A 21,352-nucleotide genomic window follows, 5' to 3' on the forward strand; every position below is an offset into this window, starting at 1 on the left:
AGGAAGGCAGGGACCTTGCCTTTCCTGTTCTTGGCTGTATTGGGCGCAGGACTGATCGGGAGTGGGTATCTGCAAATGTTTATCAAATGGATGAATAAATAAATGAGTATAATGAGCATTTATATAGCTCAAAGCATTCACCTAGAGTCTAAGGGAAAGGAAGATGATACAGTCCTATTTCATGCAAAGTCCTCTGCTGCTAAGGAAGCCTTGGGAAAACAAAGGAAAAAGGAAGTGGAAGCGCCCCAGTTTTCATTTCAGCTGGAAAAACAAGCCAACAAAATATATTGTTTAATTTGAGAAAGGAGGAAAAAAGTTGCACTCTATGTGTTTCTTTCCCATTAATCCAGTATTTCTTCAATTTTAGTGTTTTGTATTCTAGCTTTATGCTTGTTGCCGTATCTGGGAACCAACTACATTATTTACTTAATATTTTTAAAAAAATCTGTCCCCTTTAAAAAGATACATATATTTATTTTAAAAGGATCTTTATAACACTACAATAAATGGGAAGCCATTACCACTTGCTTCAAAAAGTAGGTGATGTGAAAGTAAATATAACAAAAATAGAAAAAGTAATTACATTCTTGCAGATATTGTTGCCTAAGGGACCTTGGCCAGGGCCTGCTTTTTTTGTTGAAAAGGATAATTAAGAAGTGGTAGAAGAGTGTTAAAGACATACTAGTACCAAACAGAGGCTTTCTTCTTCATAATGAGAAGGTTTTAAGGAGAGTTGGAGAGGAAATAACTTCCTCACGAAGTGACTCAATGTGATTTAATATTATGTCCGAGTCTTACCTAAAATCATCTCCTGTACGGCAGGAAGCAAATGTTGCACTGATTGGAAAATGCTGAATCAGTGGAAGTAGGTCTTCTCTCTCCTCTGGTATGATATCTTAGACAATCCTGCTAAAGGCTATCTTCCCTCTGAAAAGAAACAGAATGGTTTATTTCTTCCTGTCTCCACTTACAGCTCTGTTCCCAAGAGAGGGGAGGGGACAGGGGACAAGCTGCCAATGGTCGGGACCCTTCCATCCAGGGTCACTTATGCTCCAAGTCTTCAGTGCTCACCCCAGGCCATGCTGGATGGCCTGGAGGTGGGTGGCAATCCCAGGAAAGCAAGGGGGTCTGGGAACCTCTGCAAACAAAGCCGATCTACTTCAAGTCACCTCTTCAACCAGAACATTTTTTTCTAGTGAAATCTCTCTCCTGCCCCAATTCACTCATTGCAAAAACCAGCATAATTTATCTTCTGGAGGGAAGGGTACAGAATTCAGCCTGTTTTTGTTTTTTTTTTTTTTTGGCTCAAGTAACAGCTCAGCCTAAAGTCACTTGAAGAAAAAGAGGGAAAAAAAAAGCTTACAGCAGGTTGCCAAGTTGCAAGTTTGGAAATAAAAATCAACATGGGCATTATCTCAAAGGTTGGGGAGAAGATCGCCTCAGTGCTCTTGAGAGACAGGAAAGGAGGTTCCATATCAATGTTTTGTTTGTCCTATTTCTGTTGGAATCAGACTTGAAAAAATGTTATGAGTCTCAGGATCAGGGGATCTTGGAATTCTGTGTGCTCCCTTAGAGGGGGGGAGGGAACTAATACTTGCTGAGGACCAATGTGCCTGCAGGGTGCAGGTCACACACCCCCACCCCAATTTTCACCCCCACTGATAACCCAAAGAGAAGAGGAAGGGCCAGCCACAGTTTACAGATCAGGAACACGTCCCCCCAAGGTCATATAGCCTCTAAGTAGCAGAGCCGGTACTGAACTGTGTTGTCCTGATTCTAAAATCTGTGCTATTTGAACTGCTGCCCTCCAAGAATCATGGGAACAGAACCCAAGATTTGGAAGGGCCTTCAAGGCCTCTACTTAATTCTACCCACAAAGGATCTGCTACAGCAGCAGTCCCCAACCTTTTTGGCACTAGGGACCGGTTTTGTGGAAGACAGTTTTTCCATGGACCGGGGGGCTGGGGAGATGGTTTCGGGATGATTCGAGAGCATTACATTTATTGCGCACTTTATTTCTATTATTATTACATTGTAATATATAATGAAATAATTATGCAACTCACCAAAATGCCGACAGGAGGCGGAGCTCAAGCGGTAATGTGAGCGATGGGGAGCGGCTGTAAATAGAGATGAAACCTTGCTCGCTCACCTGTTGCTCACCTCCTGCTGTGCGGCCCAGTTGCTAACAGGCCATGGACTGGTACTGGTCTGTGGCCGGGGGGTTGGGGACCCCTGTGCTACAGGGCCCCCAACAGATTCAGCCTCCCTTTGACTCCTTGTCCTGTGGAGCCAACCCATTCCATTGACAAAGGACATTAATTGTTAGTGGCCTTTCACTGATGTAAGAATTGCCTTCCTTCTCTGCTTTCCTCAATGCCTTCCTTATTCCCCCGGACATCTCAACACAGACTCTTGGAGTGGGGTTACCATCCCTAGCTTCCACAGCAAAGGGACCCCAGGAGATTGGGCATTTTGAAATCTTGTTTTGTATTTATTTAGGCTGTGCAGGGGCTAAAAGTCTGTGTTAGGTTAGCCCAAGGGTGCTCACTTGCTGGGACCGGCAAACAGCTCAACCAAGACTCCAAGAAACCACAGGCCTCTCATTAGGGCACTGTGCAGATGGTGGCACCCAACCTTCTTGCACATAGTGTGTTTGTCTGCAGAGGCTGGAGACATGCCGGGGCAGAAGCCAGATGGTTGGGATTTCCCAGCTGCCTGTCCAGTGAGTGATGGTCCCCTGTCTGGGCCTGTTGGGTGCTGCAGGGGACGTGTCTATCTGGTCAAGAGAGAATAAAGGGAGAAGCCCTGGGTTTTGTTCTTTGTGCTAATTTACTCTCTTGTCTTGGTCCAGCCCTTCCTCTCTCTGAGCCTTAGTTTCATTTCCTCTAAGAAGATGATGACACTACTGACTTTTGTAGATCGTACAGTCCCTGAAAAAGAGAAACACACACGCACTGATTCTCCATCCTTCACTGGATATATAGAGCGTACAGCCTTGGGCTAAGCACAGCAGCCTCACGACTTCTACCTGAGGGAACAGAATTGTCAGCATTTGCTCCCTGGGACCTGGCACCACCTCCTCCCTGGATCCTGAATATTGTCTGTGGCCACACCTTGGTCTCCTCCCTGATCCCTGGTAATGTCTCATAACTATGGATCTTTGGTACCAGCTGTGCCACCTCTGGGAGACCTTGCGGTGTTGGACTTAATTACAAGCCTGGTGATGGGGGTGTGGGTGGGGGTCCGTGAGACCTGGATCCCCAGAATGGTCATGCACTGAGTGTGCTCCTTTGGCAAGTTTCCTAACTGAATCAACAAGACTTCCTGGAGGAGGAAAGCTTTAACTGGTCCTTAGAGCCTGGCTAGGGGTGGGGAAATTCTAGGCAAAGGGAAGAATGCAGGCAGGTGCTAAAAACAGATGTTGGAGAGAGTAAGGTAACTTAGGGGGAAATCTGCTTCTGAAATGCTAAGTTGTTGAATGTATCTTTTTTTTCTGGATCCCACGTGTGTGTGTGGCGGGTGCTTTTTTGTTTTTCTCAGTCAGGGCCAGGCTCTCCCTGAGCGCATTTTGGGGGAAAGGTGGAAAAGGAAGAGAGCAAGGTCTTCTCATTGAGACAGGCCTGGGTTTGAATCCTAGCTTTGATCCACACAGAGGGACTTTGGGCTAAATTATTCAACCCCCTTGAGTTTCACTTTTCTCACTCGTAGGCATATTGAGAAATGATTTAAAGGAAGAGATATCTTTTTCTCTCCCTCCATCCCCTTGCCTCTCTCCCTCCTGCCCCCTGCCCCTCCTTCACCTCACCTCTCTCTGCTCGCTCTTTGGGAGAAGGAATCTCTTGCCTGGCTCCAGTACTGCTTCCCATGAGTGCATCTTGCTGCCAACTCTGGTAGGGTGCCAAGGAGATGGTGCCATGGTAGAAAATTGTAGATACCATTGAAAGAATGTGAAAGAGAATTCCATAGAATTGGAAAGGTCCTAAGTAGCTCTTTTTTGTTGTTGTTGTTTGCAGTACGCGGGCCTCTCACCACTGTGGCCTCTCCCGTTGTGGAGCAACAGGCTCCGGACACGCAGGCCCAGCGGCCACGGCTCACGGGCGCAGCCGCTCCGCGGCACGTGGGATCCTCCCGGACCGGGGCACGAACCCGCGTCCCCTGCATCGGCAGGCGGTCTCCCAACCACTGCGCCACCAGGGAAGCCCCTAAGTAGCTCTTTAATGTGGGTTACAAACAAGTAGACTTGTGAGAGTTTTGTTTTGCTGTGTTTTTTGTTATACCCTTCCAGGGTTTTAGTCAGGTGACAGTGACCTGCGGCTAAGCAGCTTAGCACCATTGCCATCTGCCCAGTCACTTTAGATATTTATATATACATGTAAACTGCCTCCCCACAATCGTTTAAATTTGTGCACCCTGATCTAGCTCACCCTTTTCTCCTTAGAGACGAGGAAGCTGAGGTCAAGAGGGCAGAAGTGACTTGCCCAAGGTCACACAGTGGCTGGGCTAGACCACTTGGGTCTCAAAACTGAGCTCTGCTTTTGGCACAGAGAATGGTGTCTAAAGCAGAAGGACAGGGTTGGGACAGGAGGAAACACTTTGCAGGAAAAAGGGAATTTGTCTCCTGGGTGAGGTCGAGCTTTCTTAGATTGTTTTGTTTAGTCCAGAATGAGGGATTCCTCCTTGGATTCTGCTCCCAGCATCCTGTGGATTGGATGTTTCTCACCGTCCTTTTAGGTCTGGTGGAAAAAAAAAAAAAAAAAAGATCACAGCCCTGAATTTCCTTGAGAACCTGCGGCTTCGGCTCCCCTGCTTCCTTTCAGGGCCCCTCCTGTAGGCAGGTTTTTACACATGATGAATTGCTGTGGTCAGCGCGGCAGCACGCTGTGCCCAGGGGAACCCATGCTCAGCTCCGTGGCCAGTCTGCATCTCTCCAGCCGGACAGCCTGCTGCATGCGTCCCCGCGTAGACACTGTCACCGCTGCTGCATTCCCTCCGTCCCAGCGGAGGCATCGCAAATCACCGGGAGGGAAGTGTCCACCCCCTGGCCTGGCAGAGCGGAGAGAGAAGGTGGGTATTGCAGAATCGGGAGAAATTGCTTCTGGTCGCCGGGGGCTTGAATCACCCCACTGGACTCATTAGGTTTCTCAGTGTTTCTTTTACGAATGGACTCGGCTGGAGGCTGTGCTATGGACGCGCCTGGGACCCTGGTCACTCTGTCCCGTAGACGCAGCCAACGCTTTGCTATTCACTTAGGTCTTTCAGGAAGCTTTTGTTGAATCTCTAATGCCCTGCTGCATGCAATGGGGGATATGGAATTGAAAGACCAGTCTGAACTTCCATACTTGCATTCTGGTTGAGGTGCATTTTCACAAGTCAGTAAGTCAATAAGCCTGTGGGAGAGACGGCACCAGGGAGCATATTAATACATAGGGTAAATGTTCATTGGCTGCCTGCTGTATGCCAGGCATTGGTTTATTATGGTTGAAGTTCACTGGTCAGTGAGCTTGAGGGGTCTGGAAGAAGGAAAAATGTCAGCAGGCTGCCAAGTTTCATCATCCCAATAGCCACTTACATTTATTCAGCACCTGCATGGGGTTAAACACATGATGTGGAAACCTTGTTATCACCCTGTGAAGGAGGGACAGTCATCACCCCACTTCACACGTGGACCCCAGAGAGGCTCAGAGAGTCTAAGAACCCTCCCCACCAGGTCACCAGCTGCTAAGTGGTGGGTGGAGCTAAGACCAAGCCCCACGTCTGTTTGACTCCAAGGCCTCAATCCCCAAAGACTTGACTCTTCTGGTTGGAACTGAATTTGAAGAGTAGGCAGAGTCAAGGAGGAAATAGTATCATGGGTTGAGCCTCTCCAGAAGTTTGCACTTTCCTAAATGTGTCAAACTTGCTTCCTATTCCGTAGACAGAAGAAGACTCTAACAATATAACCTTCTAAATGCCCCCTGGGCCTTCTAGGCTGCTCAGTTGTTCAAAGCAAGGACATTAACTTCTTCATTATTAAACTTGTTTCTGAGAGGAACAAGCAAGAAATGGTTCCATCTTCCCTAGCACATTTTCTCCCTCTGCCCTATGATGGCCCAGCTCCCCGGCCACCTGCCCAACTCACAACCTGCATGACTTCAGGTGAGTTACCTGAATTTATTGAGACTCAGTTTCTTTTTAAATCGGGGTAATAGTAGCTACCTTTGAAGGTGCTGTGAGATTAAATAAGGTAGTATTAAGTGCACAGTTCCTAGAGTAAGAGCTCAATCAAGTTAGCTTTTCTTAATTATTATTCTGTATTTTCTATTTTGCCTTAATTTTGGTCACCGTACTAGATGCTAATCCCCCCCCCCCCCAGGTACTTTTCACCTCACAGAATTGAAATATCAGTCTGGAAGTACAGTTTGAGGCAAAAATGAATGGATGTCTAAAGAGATATTTTCATTGTTTATATCGGGCAACGGTGAACAGGAGCTCAGTTAGCCCCTCATGCTTTAATCAATTATATTTTTGCTTGTTTGTTTTTTCACTCTTACCCACCCACTCACCATTTCCTACTAGGACTCATTTCCTACTAGGGACGAGTAATAGTTCCAGGAATTAAAGGTTTTTTTTTTTTTTTTTTTCCTTGCAGTGGAGCTGTTTAAAAGTACAAAAAATAGTAGAGAATGATATAACAAACTTATCACCCAGTTTTAGCAGTTATTGTCATTTTCCTAATCTTGTTTTAGCTATCTCTCCACTTTTTTTTTTTAACTGGAGCATTTTAAAGTAAATGCAGAATCATGTCATTTTAGCTGTAACTACTTCCTAACTAGCTTAACTGATAAAGACTTAAAAATTATCGTGTCTAGCAATATTTATCATAACCTTTAATATCATCTGTCATGTTTAAATTTCCCAGATTGTTTCAAAAACTGCCTTTTAATAGTTGATTTGTTGATAGCAGAATTTAAGCAAGGTTCCCACATTTTGTTTGGTAATTATGTCTTTTAAGTCTATATTTCATTCTCCCCACCTTTTAATACCACTGACCTGTTTGAGAAATTGGTTTCTTTTGTTGATGATCACACATTACGGATTTAGTTGATTACTTCTTCCTGGTGTTATTTTAGTTGTTCTTCTATCCCCAGTATTTCCTGTAAAGTGGTATTAGGTCTAGAATGTGATTATATTCAGTGTCAGTATTTTTGGCTAGATGACATTGTAGGCAGGTCTGGTGAGTGGGTTCTTCCTTTTTACCACATCCTGGGCATGTAATGTCAGGCTGTCCTAAGTTTCATGATGTCAGCCTGGTCTCACCATGACAAAGTTCTCCGTCAACTTTTTACCTAATGGGTTTAGCATCCACTGATCTTGTCCAAATCACCTTCTCATTAGTGGTTGCAAGGTGGTGATTTTCTAATTCTTTCATTCTTTCCAAGTCCTGTTTTCTATGGTTTTCCTACCCTAATCTTTTTTTTTTTTTTATAGTATCCAGCAACCTTCAAATGTGAACATATATGGGGGCTCCAGTAGTTTGGAGTTGGGCTGGCTATGTAAAAATCAATGGGGATCTTTATAAAAATACAGATCCCAGGGTTCCACTGTTGGGGTTTCAGACTTAAGAGGTCAGGAGAAGAATCCGGAAGTGTTCTTAGTTTTTAAATCAAGTTGCTAAAATGTAGCCAGTCCAGGGAAGTGGAGCTTTAAAATCCATCACTTCTTAACACTGCAAAGGACAAAGTTTGCCACCATGTATGCATGTCCTTGTTTGATGGGACACCAGATTGGGGACAGCAAGGGTGAGAGAAGCTGAAATGAACTTGGAACGTTCCAGGGTTATTGTGGCTCCCCCATGCTGCCCCTCACTTGGACTTTGTGGCTGTGCTTTCCTTTGCTGCTCCTGGTCTCCCTCCATCGCATGAACCTCAGAAACTTCAAATTGCATTAATATATGATTCCTTTGTGCCTCTCCCCAGTCTAGGTCTAATTACTCTGAGCTGTTGGGACTTGAGCGTGATGACAGAGGATTTTCTAGGATTATTCTCAGCATGTGACATTCAATTACCACTCCCTAGGAGGGCAGGGGTTAGCCAGGCAGGGAGCTGGTAGAGATGGATAGGATTTCCAGATAAGAATGGCAAGAGGCTCAATTTCTGGCTGGATTCTAGAGTTGTGCTGCCTAAACTTTAGTGCTTGCTTGTTAAAAAATACCATTCTGGGATCCCACGCCCGACAGTAGGTTTTAGTAGGTTTGGGGTGGAAACCGGCAGTTAGCGTTTCTAATAAGCTCCCAGCTGATTTTGGTGTATGAGGGTCATGGACCTTAGAGAGTCACTGTAATGGGCCCTCAAAAGCCTTGGGAGATGGGAGACTCAAAGGCATCTAGAAAAGCAGACAGTAATATGGAGCAGGTACCGACCTGGAGATTAGGAGACTGAGTTCTAACCCAGCTCTGTCAGTGACCCCTGAGGGATCCTGGGCAAACCCTTCTCCTTCTCAGCCCTCATTTGCCCTTGTGTAAAATAACAGTGTTGATTGGATCTGTGATCTAATTTTTTAAAGCAGAGACTCTTTTTGCACTCTCAATATTTAAATGGATTAAATGGGGGCTGTTGTGGTAGAAACAGGGATACGGAGTCAGCACACTTGGCATAACCACTTGCTTCTCTCATCAGATTTTGGGACTCCTGCCACTGACATCCACACACAGCCTGAGGTCTTTGCAGAGCTGGTTTGAAAACCACTGATAGCTAGAGTTTCTTGTCACCCTAACGTTCAGTGATTCTGGGTTTGATCCTTCTGTACATGAGCAGGGACTCTCAAATCCCGGCAGCACTCTTCTTATAAACTTAATGAGAGGGTGAGAATGCTGTAAGGCCGCTTATCCCGCCTAGTAGAAATCTAAAGTAAATGCACGTCTGCTGCTGCTGATAGGTGGGGCGAGGCAGGCTTTCTGAGTTCCTACTTTGAACAGCATGTAGGGTACTAGGCATCATGGAGTCAGGCAGACATAGCTCCTTTTTTTCAAGGACTTACCTTTTATTTGGGGAGGTTCTTTTTTTGAAAAATTGAAATATATTAGACATATAAAAGATTTAAGGTGTACAGGACTTTGATTTGATACATTTATATGTTGTAATATGATTGCCATTGTAGCGATAGTTAGCACCTTTATCACATCACATAATGATCCTTTTTTTTTTTTTTTTTTTTTTTTTATGCGGTACGCGGGCCTCTCACCACTGTGGCCTCTCCCGTTGCGGAGCACAGGCTCCGGACGTGCAGGCTCAGTGGCCATGGCTCACGGGCCCAGCCGCTCCGCGGCATGTGGGATCTTCCCTGACTGGGGCACGAACCTGTGTCCCCTGCATCGGCAGGCGGACTCTCAACCACTGCGCCACAAGGGAAGCCCTGATCATTTGTTTTTAATGGTTGGAATAAATAGGATCTAGTCTTTTAGTAAGTTTGATGATTATCATACAGTATTGCTGCCTATACTCACTCTACTCTGCATTAAATCTCTAGGGCTTTTTCCTTTATGACTCATTGCAAGTTTGTACCCTTAACCAACATCTCCCCAATTCCCCTGCCCTCCAGCTCCCGGTAATCGTCATTTTACTCTCTGTTTTTATGAGTTTGGCTTTTTTAGATTACATGTATAGGTGATATCATACAGTATTTGTCTTTCTTCTGTCTGACTTATCTCACTTAACATAATGTCTGCAAGGTCTGTCCGTTTGTCGCAAATGGCAGTTGTCTGTCTCTCTTACGGCTGAATAATGTCCCATTATGTTTATGTATGTATATATCTATATATACACACATACACCACATCTTCTTTACCTATTTGTCCTTTGACACACACTTAGGTTGTTTCCATAATTTGGCTATTGTAATAATGCTGCAATAGACATGGGGGAGCATAATATCTCTTCAATATTCTGTTGTCATTTCCTTTGGGTATATATCCAGAAGTGGAATTGCTAGATCATAGGGTAGATTTATTTTAAATTTTTTGAGGCACCTATGTATCGTTTTCCATAGTGGCTGCACCAATTTACATTCCCACTAACCATGTACAAGAATTCCCCTTTTTTCCACATCCTTGCCCAAACTTATCTTTTGTCTTCTTGATGATAGCCATTGTAACAGGTATGAGGTGATATCTCATTGTGGTTTTCATTTGTATTTCTCGTATAATTAGTGATGTTGAACATCTTTTCATGCACTTTTTGGCCGTTTGGATGTCTTCTTTGGAGAAACGTTTATTTAGTTCCTCTGTTTTTAAATTGAATTGAATGAAAAACGAACTAATTAACAATATGTGGGAATATGGAGTACAAAATTGGTGCTATAAAGTGAGAGAAGAGAGCTTTGAGCAATACACTGAGAGCCTCAAGAATGATTGGGGTTATTTACCATTGTTCACAAAAAGTATTACACACACACATGTAGTTGCTGATTAGCAAACACACGTGTTAGGTCTGTTATAGAAATCCAATTCAATGACTTTAGGAAGGGATCTGTTGGATCACAAGATGAGGAATTTTAGGATCACTCCAGCTTCAGGCATGACTGGATCCAGGCTCTCAATGATTTGGGCTTTTTCTCCATTTTTTGGCTCTGTTTTCCACACTGTCTCGCCTTCATTCTAAGGCAGGATTTCTCTATATAGGAGAAGCAACATAATAAATCTCCCAACGATTCTTGGCTTATTATGATCTTTTCAGCTTGAAATTCCAGAGGAAGAGCAAGGCGCTGTCTCTGGCAACATTCAGATATTAAGTCTTAGAGGCTCAGACTGGGCCAGGGCTCTCTCGGAGCCGTCCACTCTGCGCAGAGGAGCAGAGAACTTTGCCTGGCTAGCCTGAGGCATGTGCCAGTCTCTGGGGTGAGTGACAGTGAGGGAGGCAGGGACAGGAGCACTATGGCTGTCCTGCCACAGCAGTGTGGGTGGGATGGCTGTTCCCCAAAGGAGAAGTAGAATGTGAGTGTGCCAGAGTCAACCGCTGTCCACCAAAAATATGGAAGTAAGAAAGAGCAAAATCGCTAGTGATCTAACGTAGGAGTTCATGCTCACACATGTGCAGAAAGACGTTCATGCTACTTTAAGTAAAAAACAAAAGACCATGATAGAACACAGTTCATACAATAACATCTTATTTTTAATTTTTAAATGTATATTCTATTTGCAGATGCACAAATATATATGCTTTGAAAGCATAAAAATGAAATGTGCTATTTTCTCAGTACAGGGTTTTTCCACTTGACAATCATGAACATTATTCGTTGCTGTTAAGTATCATCCTACACTGTCGTTCTCGGGACTGTATTTTGTTATGTGGTCGTAGGATGATTCAGCTGATACCTGAGTTCCCTTAGGAGTGCGGAACAGCACTGACTGAGCTGGCATTGGGGTCTGCGGTCCCAGCTGTTCCTGCTAACTTGTGTTTCAGAGTAGACAGTGTCTGCCTTGCATTTCCTTTTCGGGTCCTTTTTAATGGGACCCAGTCACTCAGGTCCCCGGCAGGCTTGGGGAGTTGAGTGAGACCTTTAAGCAGGAATGTATCGACTGCTTCTGAAATAGGAGTTCCAGGGCCCTGGCATTTATATATAGCCTTTATCTCAGCAGCCTTGTGCAGAGCTGGCGTTTTTGGGGTCAAGGCAGAAAATATCAGGGACAAGCGAAAGCTGCAGGAATTGGTTGGTGGAAAGTAGGTTCTTCAAAAGCCCAGGTTGGGGTTCAGGCTTGACAATAACCTAGTGAAACTCCAGAGAAGTTGTATGCACACCAAGGATGCAGCTGTCTTGTTCACCTTGCAGAACTGCTGCAGACGAAAGAGCCGCAGGTGAAATGGGGGAGGGAGGGAAACATGGAGTTGGCTGCAGTAAGTGCTCTGTGCTTTGGGCTCTAAGGAGCCCTGACTGGACTTGCTGGTGGCCTCAGTGATAGTGGGAGACCTGTCAGGTCACTAGTGTGTGTCAGGCCAGTGGAGGACACAGTTTTGCTGAGACCCTCACCTGGGGCCATGCCAAAGGCCATCCACTTCACTTCCGGGAAAAGGTTGACCCGTTTGCTGACTCACCCACCTAAGATACAAGGTGAGGGGATTGGGGAGAAAAGAAGCCAAGGTGTTGATTCTCCATCTCAGAGCGGGGCCTTCCGGACTGGAAAAAAAAAAAAGAAGAAACAGAAAAGAAATGATAGGTGGGCTGAGAGTCCCTTTCTTCCAGAAGAATTGTGCTTAGGTGGGAAAACATGAGGGTTGCCAGTATAGGCCCTGAGGATGTGACTGTGGCTCTACTTCTTGCTGGCTGTATGGCTTTGAGCAAGTTACTTGATTAACTGCCAGTTTCCTCATGTCCAAAATGGGAATAAAAATAACAGCTACCCTACAGGCTCATTGGGAGTATTAAATGAGATCATGATGCGCAGGAAAATGCTTAGCATAGTGCCTGATAGATAGTGCTCAATAAATGTTAGCTGATGCTGTTAACAGGCATGGAGACTGGCTTTGATCGAAGCCAAGGTATGAGAGGTTACCTTCTAGAACACTATATTTTATATCATTCATGTATAGTCACGCAGAGACAAAAGATTGAGCGTCCCAGTGTGTTGTAGTAGAAAGTGCCCTCACCTAGAACCTGTGAGTCCTGAACGCTAGTCTGGCTTCTGCCCTAAACTCACTTTGAGACTTGGAGTTACTTCGTTCCTCTGGGCCTCAGTTTCCTCATTTGTAAAATGGGCTCTTAGGTGGATGGTCTTTGGACTGTTCCCTGGTACACCCAGGTTTCAGAGAGGTCTGGTGATTGCTCTGTCCCCCCGATTCTATGACAACCAGGACAGTAGTTGGGGTTTGATCAGTTTGGTATGTTGGGGTACTACACAAGATTCCTTTTGAGAATAGGGTCTGCTACCTAAAACCTGCTCTGCTAGTTGCTTTCTAAGGATTCTTGCAACTCGAGCATTTTACAGCATGGGATTAGAAATCCAGGGGGCAATTCTGTGTTCTTGTCACAGCATCATTACAATGGCAGCTCACACAGTGTCCTCATTTTAAAGATGAGTAAAGTGAGGGGAAGGCGGGGGAGGGTTAAACTAGGAGTTTGGGATTAACATGTACAAACTACTATATGTAAAGCAGAGAACCAACAAGGACCTACTGTGCAGCACAGGGAAATCTACTCAATATTTTATAATAACCTATAAGGGAAAAGAATCTGAAAAGAATATATATGAATATGAAGGTGAATATATATATATTAATATAAATATAGATAAATGAGTCACTTTGCTGTAAACCTGAAACTAACACAACATTGTAAATCAATTAGAATTCAATTTAAAAAAAATGACCAAAAAAAAAAAAAGAGCAAAATGAGACTCAAAGCAAAGGGCTCGAGCAGCAAAGTCCAAAGACCAGCCGCTGATGCCAAGACTCAACTTGTGTCCTGGGTTCCCTGCCTTCCAGGGCTCCACTGCTTTCACTCCATGTTTCTGCCTTTTGAAACTCTTGGACACTGCATTTTATAAAATGGGGCTGCCACAGGCTGGGTGAATTCAGTGTTCCCAATACGCTGCTCATCTTAAAATATCACCATCTTGCTGTGCTCACATCTCAGACACATTTATCATGAAAGAAGGGCACATAGACATCCAGCCTTCGCTTGACCTTTAAATTACCTCCCTCTCATCGGCGGTGGCTGATCAGCTGCTCTTTTGGAGAACAGGTGGGTCGACATGAGATTGATTGGTCTTCTCTGCAGGGGATGTGACTTGGCCCACTCCAACCCTCTGACCTGCAGAGGACCTCTGAGCTCTGGGAGCCTCAGCCAGAAACAAGAGCGTGGATCAGTAAGGCAGGAGGAGGGGTCCTCTGTGCCTGGATCTAGGAGCAGGAGAGAATAGCTTCTGAAGACTCAGAAAGAAGGCCAGTATTTGGGACCTTGGACAAGTCCCTTGGTCTCTCCCTCCCTGGGATCCTAGGATGTTTTTGATAATCAATGAATGTCACTCACCATCTGGCTCTAAAAGGATCGAGTCACTGGCCACTGCACTTTCCGACATTTAACACACCCTGAAAGGAGTTCAGGGAAGAGATCAGGAATGAGGCACTGTGCGCTCTGGGAAAACTGGCAGAACAGGTCTTCAGATAGTTAGATATTTTCAAGAGAAAATTTTATGAACCCGATTTCTTGCATCTTCCCATACTTAGAAAGGCACTAAAATCATCAGCTGAGATATCTGTTCATCATGACTAGCAGGAACCTCCTACCAAGGTGTGTGCTTGATTGCACGTACCCCTTCTCCAAAATCACATCTATGCTGACCTCCCTCCTTGCCTCTTTGGAACAGTTTCTCAGGGCTATCTGAGAGACTGTCTCCCTGGCTATAGGCCTCAGTAAGTCCCCAGAGAAAACCGAAACTCACAGTTCTCACATTGTGTGTTTTTATTTCAGTCAACAGAAATTGGGTAAGTAGATAGAAACTCCGCAGCCCAGGATGCACCAATGCACCAGTGACTCAGAAGCCGTTGTGCTGTGGTACAAAAAGTATAAGCTTTGGATCTAGCAGACCTGGATTTGAATCTCAGACCTGGTGCTTGTAGGAAGGAAAGTGTTGAGGTAGTTGTAAAACCTTGGGCTGGTCACTAAACTCCTCTGTACCTCAGTTTCTTCATCTAGAAAAAGGAAATAATAATGCCAACTTGCAGGATTATCATAAGGGTTAGGATCATCAATTTGCCTGGTGCCTGTCTTATAATAGGTGCTCAAAATAATAGTTTGTGTTATTATTATTTTTTTAAAATTAATTAAGTTTATTTTTGGCTGTGTTGGGTCTTTGTTGCTGCGCTCGGGCTTTCTCTAGTTGTGGTGAGCAGGGGCTGCTCTTTGTTGTGGTGCACGGGCTTCTCATTGCAGTGGCTTCTCTTATTGCGGAGCACGGGTTCTAGGTGCGCGGGCTTCAGTAGTTGAGGCACACAGGCTCGGTAGTTGTGGCTCGCAGGCTCTAGAGCGCAGGCTCAGTAGTTGTGGTGCATGGGCTTAGTTGCTGCACGGCATGTGGGATCTTCCCAGACCAGGGCTCGAACCTGTGTCCCTTGCAATGGCAGGCGGATTCTTAACCACTGCACCACCAAGGAAGTCCTACTTTGTGTTATTGATAGGAGAATGTTTTATGAAATAAAGACCTAAGGGCTTATGAGAGATGATGATTATTTTATTGGCTAACAGGATGTCTATTCCTATTGGACCAACTGATAACAATTAGTTACCTCACAAAGAAAGAAGAATTTGGAATGGGACAGGACACATGAGTTTCCTTGGGTTTTGTCTGTGGGTTCTGTTTGGTTGCATTCGGCTATGAAACAACCAATTGTTGACCAGTGGAGCTGAGTTACACACTGGCTAAAGAAGTCCACTTTGAAAAAAGCTTATAGAGGTCTTAGTTTTCTGGGAGCAAGCGCATCAGAAGCCAATGTGTGACCGGGCTGCCAATACAGATAATAGGCTCTTGGAGTGCATTAAGAGAAGTAGCAAGCCTACAGTGAAGGAGGAGATGGCCGGGATACGCTTAGAAATCTGGGTTCCGTTCTCTGAGAGTCTCATTGTCAAACTTAAGTGTGTCCTGAAGAAGGTGATTAAGATAGGAAGGGTCTGGAGAACTTGCCAAATAGGGAACAAGGACAAGGATGGGAGATTTTTATCCTGGAGAAGACAAGTGTCAGTGTGATCCATTTAAATCCCTGAAGGGCTGCCTTGGGGAACAGGGAGATGTTTGGTTCTGTGGGACACCAGGGTCACAGGGTTGGGGGGTGGGGGAAAGGCAGAGTCAGTGCTTTTTGCACAAAGTTTTCAAGAAGGCATATTCAGTTCAATTTAAAAAGATACCTTGTAGCAAAAAGGCACCTTGTAGCAAAAAGACATCTACCATGGAATTGGGCCACATTCTGAGGTAGCGTGTACCAGAGGCCAGCCAGAGTGACGCAGGGTGATGTGGAGGTCGTGAGGACAAGATTTGATGTCAGATCTGGGTTCAGATCCTGACACGGTCATTTACTGTGTGGGCAAGGAAGAAAACCTCTCTAGATGTAGTTTCCTTAGCAATAAAATGGAGATAGTGTCTAAATTCCTGGGTTGTGAGGATTAAATGAGCTAATACACGGAAAACCCTTAACAGTTGCTGTTCCTATCATTTTGGTTACTTATGGCGGATGTTCTGCTGGCCGGGTTTCTTTCCCGCTCCTCATTCTTGGGATTCTATGAGTAAACAGGCCACTGCTTTTTCTCCTTCATTGTTCTCCACTTGCAACCAGTTGCTGTTTCACTGTGTTGTGTTAATAACATAATTCTAGAGAAAGCTGGCCTGATGTGATTGTTTATTAGCGCTTCTTCCTCATTAATTTATATCTTTTTCCCCAGCTGATGAGCATTTTTTGCTTAGAAGTTCATTACTTCTCCCCCCCCCATTCCAGCAATGCAATTTAAACAACATTAATCCGGTATTTAGCGAGAAAATGGGGTTTTATAATGGGAAACACTCAGTTTGAGAGGTAATCTTCTTTTTCTCTTTTTTTTTTTTAATTTTTATTTTTTGATCATGCTGCGCGGCATGTGGGATCTTAGTTCCCCAACCAGGGATCCCCACACCCCCTGCATTGGAAGTGGGGAGTCTTAACCACTGGACTGCCAGGGAAGTCCTTTCTTTTTTTCTTCTTAAATAACATTAAAAAAAAATCTTAAGTTAATGACGAATCACCACCAGTTGTCTTGGAGGAAGGTTGCAGAGGGGATAACAGATGAGGGTTCTGGAATTTTAGAGCCAGACATACTCTCCTCTAGCCCCTCATCTTATATGAGGAACTCGGGCCTCAGGGAGAATGAATTATGGGCTCCTGGCCACCAAAGGGTAAACAGCAGAGATGCTGGGGTGTGAATCTCTTCCCACTGTACCGAGCTGCGTTTCCTTTGCTGCGGGGGCTGCAGGCTTGAATCCTCTTCTTCTGCTGTGTAGCCTGCACTTAGCAAGTATTTTAACTTCACTGAAGCTCAGCTTTTTAAATTTATAAACTGTCCATGTGGTAGTAGTTTCTTCCTTGTAAGTATTATGGGTAGGATGATCTAAGTAAAGCCATTACACCATTGCTGGTAACTAGAAGGTATGGAAAGAGTATTTCTTAAATGAAGGGATAACAAGTTCAGGTTGTTACTGTTGATAGTGGTTATTTACCTGAGTGCTTCCCAGATGCCAGGCCTTTGCTGAGTCCTCCATACAACCCTGGGAGGTAGGTATTATAATATGTCTCTACTGTCAAGAGAACTCTGCAACTTGTGTTATTTCCCCATCCCTGCCTTGTTCGTTGCTCTCCACCCCCATCCATTCCTACCGGACTAAACAGTGACACCCTTACGATGGAGAGTTATTAGGGATCTGTTTCAGAACAGCAGAGGCAGCTCCTGGGGAGTTGCCTCTTATTCCACACAGTCAGGGGCGGAGGCATCTCACAATACAGGGTGGGGCTTGTCAGCAGTGAGAAGCAAAGGAAAGCGGGGTGACTCACCTTGGGTCCAGGAGGAGGAATCTGACTAATCATCCCTTACACCAGTGGGTCTCAACCGGGGACAGTTCCGCCCCCCCCCCCACAGGTGACATTTGGCAATGGTCTGAGACTTTTTGTTGTCACAGCTGGCAAAGGGGGGTGGTATGAGTGTGCTACTGGTATCTCATGGGGAGAGACAAGGGATGCTGCTAAATACTGTAAAGAGCACAGGGCAGCCTCCACAGCAAAGCATGATCCAGCCCCAAATGCCACTAGGGCGAAGGTTGAGCTCCACTGCCCATACCCATCCAGTGATTTGATCTCCGTAACACATCGTGAAGCTGGATGAAAGGGAGCTGATCCTTAATAAGGGTAAAGGGCCCTCTTTTGTGCCAGGCATTGAATTAGGCTAGAGTTGGGAAAATAGATTTTAATCTGCGTGCCAACTTGATCAGTTGGTAGGGGCTTCTTGGATCGCTCTAGGGACAAGGATTCTGAGGCTCAGCAGGAAGGCTCCCAGCTCTGCCACTTTTCATCCATGTAGCACTGGGCAGTTACTTAACTTTTCTATGCCTTAGTTTTCATATATATAAAATGCCAGTGATAATAGCATCTCCCTCACTGGGTTGTCAGAGGATTAAATTAATATTCCTGGGCTTCCTTGGTGGCGCAGTGGTTGAGAGTCCGCCTGCCGATGCAGGGGAAACGGGTTCGTGCCCCGGTCTGGGAGGATCCCACATGCCACGGAGCGGCTGGGCCCGTGAGCCATGGCCGCTGAGCCTGCGCATCCGGAGCCTGTGCTCCACAATGGGAGAGGCCACAACAGTGAGAGGCCCGTGTACCGCAAAAAAAAATAATAAAAAATAAAAAAGAAATTAATATTCCTAATATACAACACGCTGGCACACTGTTATCATCATCATCACCTTCACTATCAGGGACATAATCTTGCCATATATTTACCATCCTTGTTGTACTCAAATGATATACAATCTCTTAAGTAGGCAAGACATGTATAATTGGTCCCATTTTTTAGGATGAGAAAATTGCACTGCAAGCTGGTTAGAACGTTCAGAGAGATGATTCCAAGTGTTAAAATATAGAGGCGAGCCTTTACAGAGAGTGTCATCTTAATTCAGGAAATGTTTTGTCAACCAGTGTTATCCTTTGCCCAACTCTTAAATGTCTGTACAGATCCTCAGGAGCTGATCTTTACTGCACCTTTGTACTGTTCAGGTTGGTGTGAGCTGTGTTCCTGTCGTTAGGCAATAAAGGGCACTTTGGCGCTTACTGATCTGAGCTGCCCGTGGGGCTTCCAGAACAAGAGCAAAGTGGAATCACTGAGACCACAGGTGATAGGGGCACCTCTGGCTCACATATGGGCAGCCCACATATGGTATTATTTTGTTTGTCTCTCTCCATTTTTCTTAAATTTACAACTTCAAATTTTCTTTGCTTTCAAAAACTAAGTGAGACAGAAATTTCTTTTTTAAAAAAACTTTCAGCCCGCCGCCGCCACTACTGTAGCATTCAGGGCCACTCAATGCAGGCGGCGGAGGCGGAGGCCGTGGCGGAGGGATGGCCGACGCAACAAACCCGAGGTGCTTAAGGCTGCTGGCGACGACAGACAGCATCCGCAGCCTGCGGAGCCGCCGGGGAAAACCTCACCCGCCCGAGCAGGAGAAGCAGCCGCCGCAGCACAGCGGCAGCTCCAATGGCGTTAAAATGGAGAATGATGAATCAAAGAAGAGAAACCTGAATTAAAAGAAAAATCTACAGGAAATAAGAGGGTCAATGGATTTCATCCTCATTCAAAAGACAAGAATTCAGGCACTGGAGAAAGGAAGGGTCCAAATCGTAACAGAGTTTTTATTAGCAACATCCCATATGACATGAAATGGCAAACCATTAAAGATCTAATAAGAGGAAAAGTTGGGTCAGGTTACATACGTGGAGCTCTTTAAGGATGCGGAAGGAAAATCAAGGGGTTGTGGTGTGGTTGAATTCAAAGATGAAGAATTTGTCAAGAAAGCACTAGAAACTATGAACAAATATGATCTTAGTGGAAGACCCTTGAATATCAAAGAGGATCCTGATGGAGCAAATGCTCGTAGGGCATTGCCACTGACAGGGGGATCATTTCCAGGAGGACATGTACCCAACATGGGATCAGGATTGATGAATTTACCACCTTCCATTCTCAATAATCCAAACGTTCCTCCTGAGGTTATCAGTAATTTGCAGGCTGGGAGACTTGGTTCCACAATTTTTGTTGCTTGGTTCCACAATTTGTTGCTTCAAAGTTGGTTGGAAGGAGCCAAAGGAAGTGTTCAGCGTAGCTGGAACTGTAAAGCGGGCAGATATTAAAGAAGACAAAGATGGCAAGAGCAGAGGAATGGGCACAGTCACTTCTGAACAGGCAATTGAAGCAGTTCAAGCAATTTCTATGTTCAATGGGCAGGTTTTGTTTGATAGACCTATGCCTGTGAAAATGGATGACAAAAGTCTGTCCCTCATGAAGGCTACCGTTCATATGATAGTAAAACACCACAATTACCACGTGGTCTTGGAGGCCCTGGAATGGGACTTGGTCCATGTGGACAGCCTATTAGTGCCAGACAGTTGAACGTAGGTGGTGGAATGGGAAATTTAGGTCCAAGTGGTATGGGAAAGGATGGTTCAGGTTTTGAAGGAATGAATAGAACTGGAGGAGGAATTGGGTTTGGTGGTCTGGAAGCAATGAATAGCATGGGAGGATTTGGAGGAGTTAGTCAAATGGGAGAGCTATACCGTGGTGCGATGACTAGTAGCATGGAGAGAGATTTTGGACGTGGTGATATTGGAATAAATCGAGGCTTTGGAGATTCCTTTGGTAGCTTTGGTGGTGGAATGGGTGGCATGAACAGTGTGACTGGAGGAATGGGGATGGGACTGGATCAGATGAGTTCCAGCTTTGACAGAATGGGACCAGGTATAGGAGCTGTCCTGGAAAGGACTATCAATATGGATCGAAGATTTTTATCAGGTCCAATGGGAAGTGGAATGAGAGACAGAATAGGCTCCAAAGGCAGCCAGATATTTGTCAGAAATGTCATGTAATGTTTGCAGAAATAAAAATGGAGAATGGAAGGTCAAAAAGCTGTGGAACAGTCAGATCTGACTCCCCAGGATCAGCTGAAAAAGGCTGCAGAATAATGAATGGCATAAAAATCACTGGCAGAGAAATTGATGTTCTCTTGGATCATAATGCATAATTTGAAACCACGGTTGGAACATTCTTACATCTGTTTTGCTGAATCTCTTAGTAAAAGTCATTTTTTTAAGTAATACTGTATGCTTACAAAAGTTGTAAAAATGTACTTTTAAAACTCCCACCAGCTTTTAACAGTATAGTGTTAAATATACTCTGATTTTTGTTAATCTCAAGTTTGGATTTTTAAAGACAGCAAGTCTGGTCGTTCAGTTTAAATGAATGGTTGTACTATTTTTAATGAAATAAGCCATTTTCATGTTGTTTTCAGTTCTACGTAGTGGGATTTGTTTGTTCAAGTGTCCCCAGCTTTTATCAACGTATTGTAAGGTAAAACATAGGTGGTTTTTTCAAACCTTCTGTTTAATATATGTAATTGTTCTTGAAAAGAAAGGGCTCAGACAAATTAGGATATGATCTTGGTTGGTTTTAAATTACTTTTTGTTGGTGATAAAGAATTATTGTAAGTTTTAGATTCTAAAGTTCAGAATATTTTTCATTTGACTTAAATGAAGAAATGGAGTTTTCTTTCTCTGCCCTTCCTCATCATTCACATTTTCCACATAACACTATTAACATT

At 44.6% G+C, this 21,352-nt stretch overlaps 1 pseudogene across 1 annotated transcript; it reads left to right on the forward strand.

Moving 5' to 3' along the window:
- Positions 1–19,100: 19,100 nt before the first annotated feature.
- Positions 19,101–20,776, forward strand: LOC309821031 (myelin expression factor 2-like; annotated as a pseudogene). The gene has a single exon. The product of its transcript is annotated as a myelin expression factor 2-like (transcript).
- The last annotated feature ends 576 nt before the right edge of the window (positions 20,777–21,352 follow it).

Source organism: Grampus griseus (genome assembly GCF_964374135.1).
Source record: "Grampus griseus genome assembly, chromosome: 3".
Lineage (NCBI taxonomy): Eukaryota > Metazoa > Chordata > Mammalia > Artiodactyla > Delphinidae > Grampus > Grampus griseus.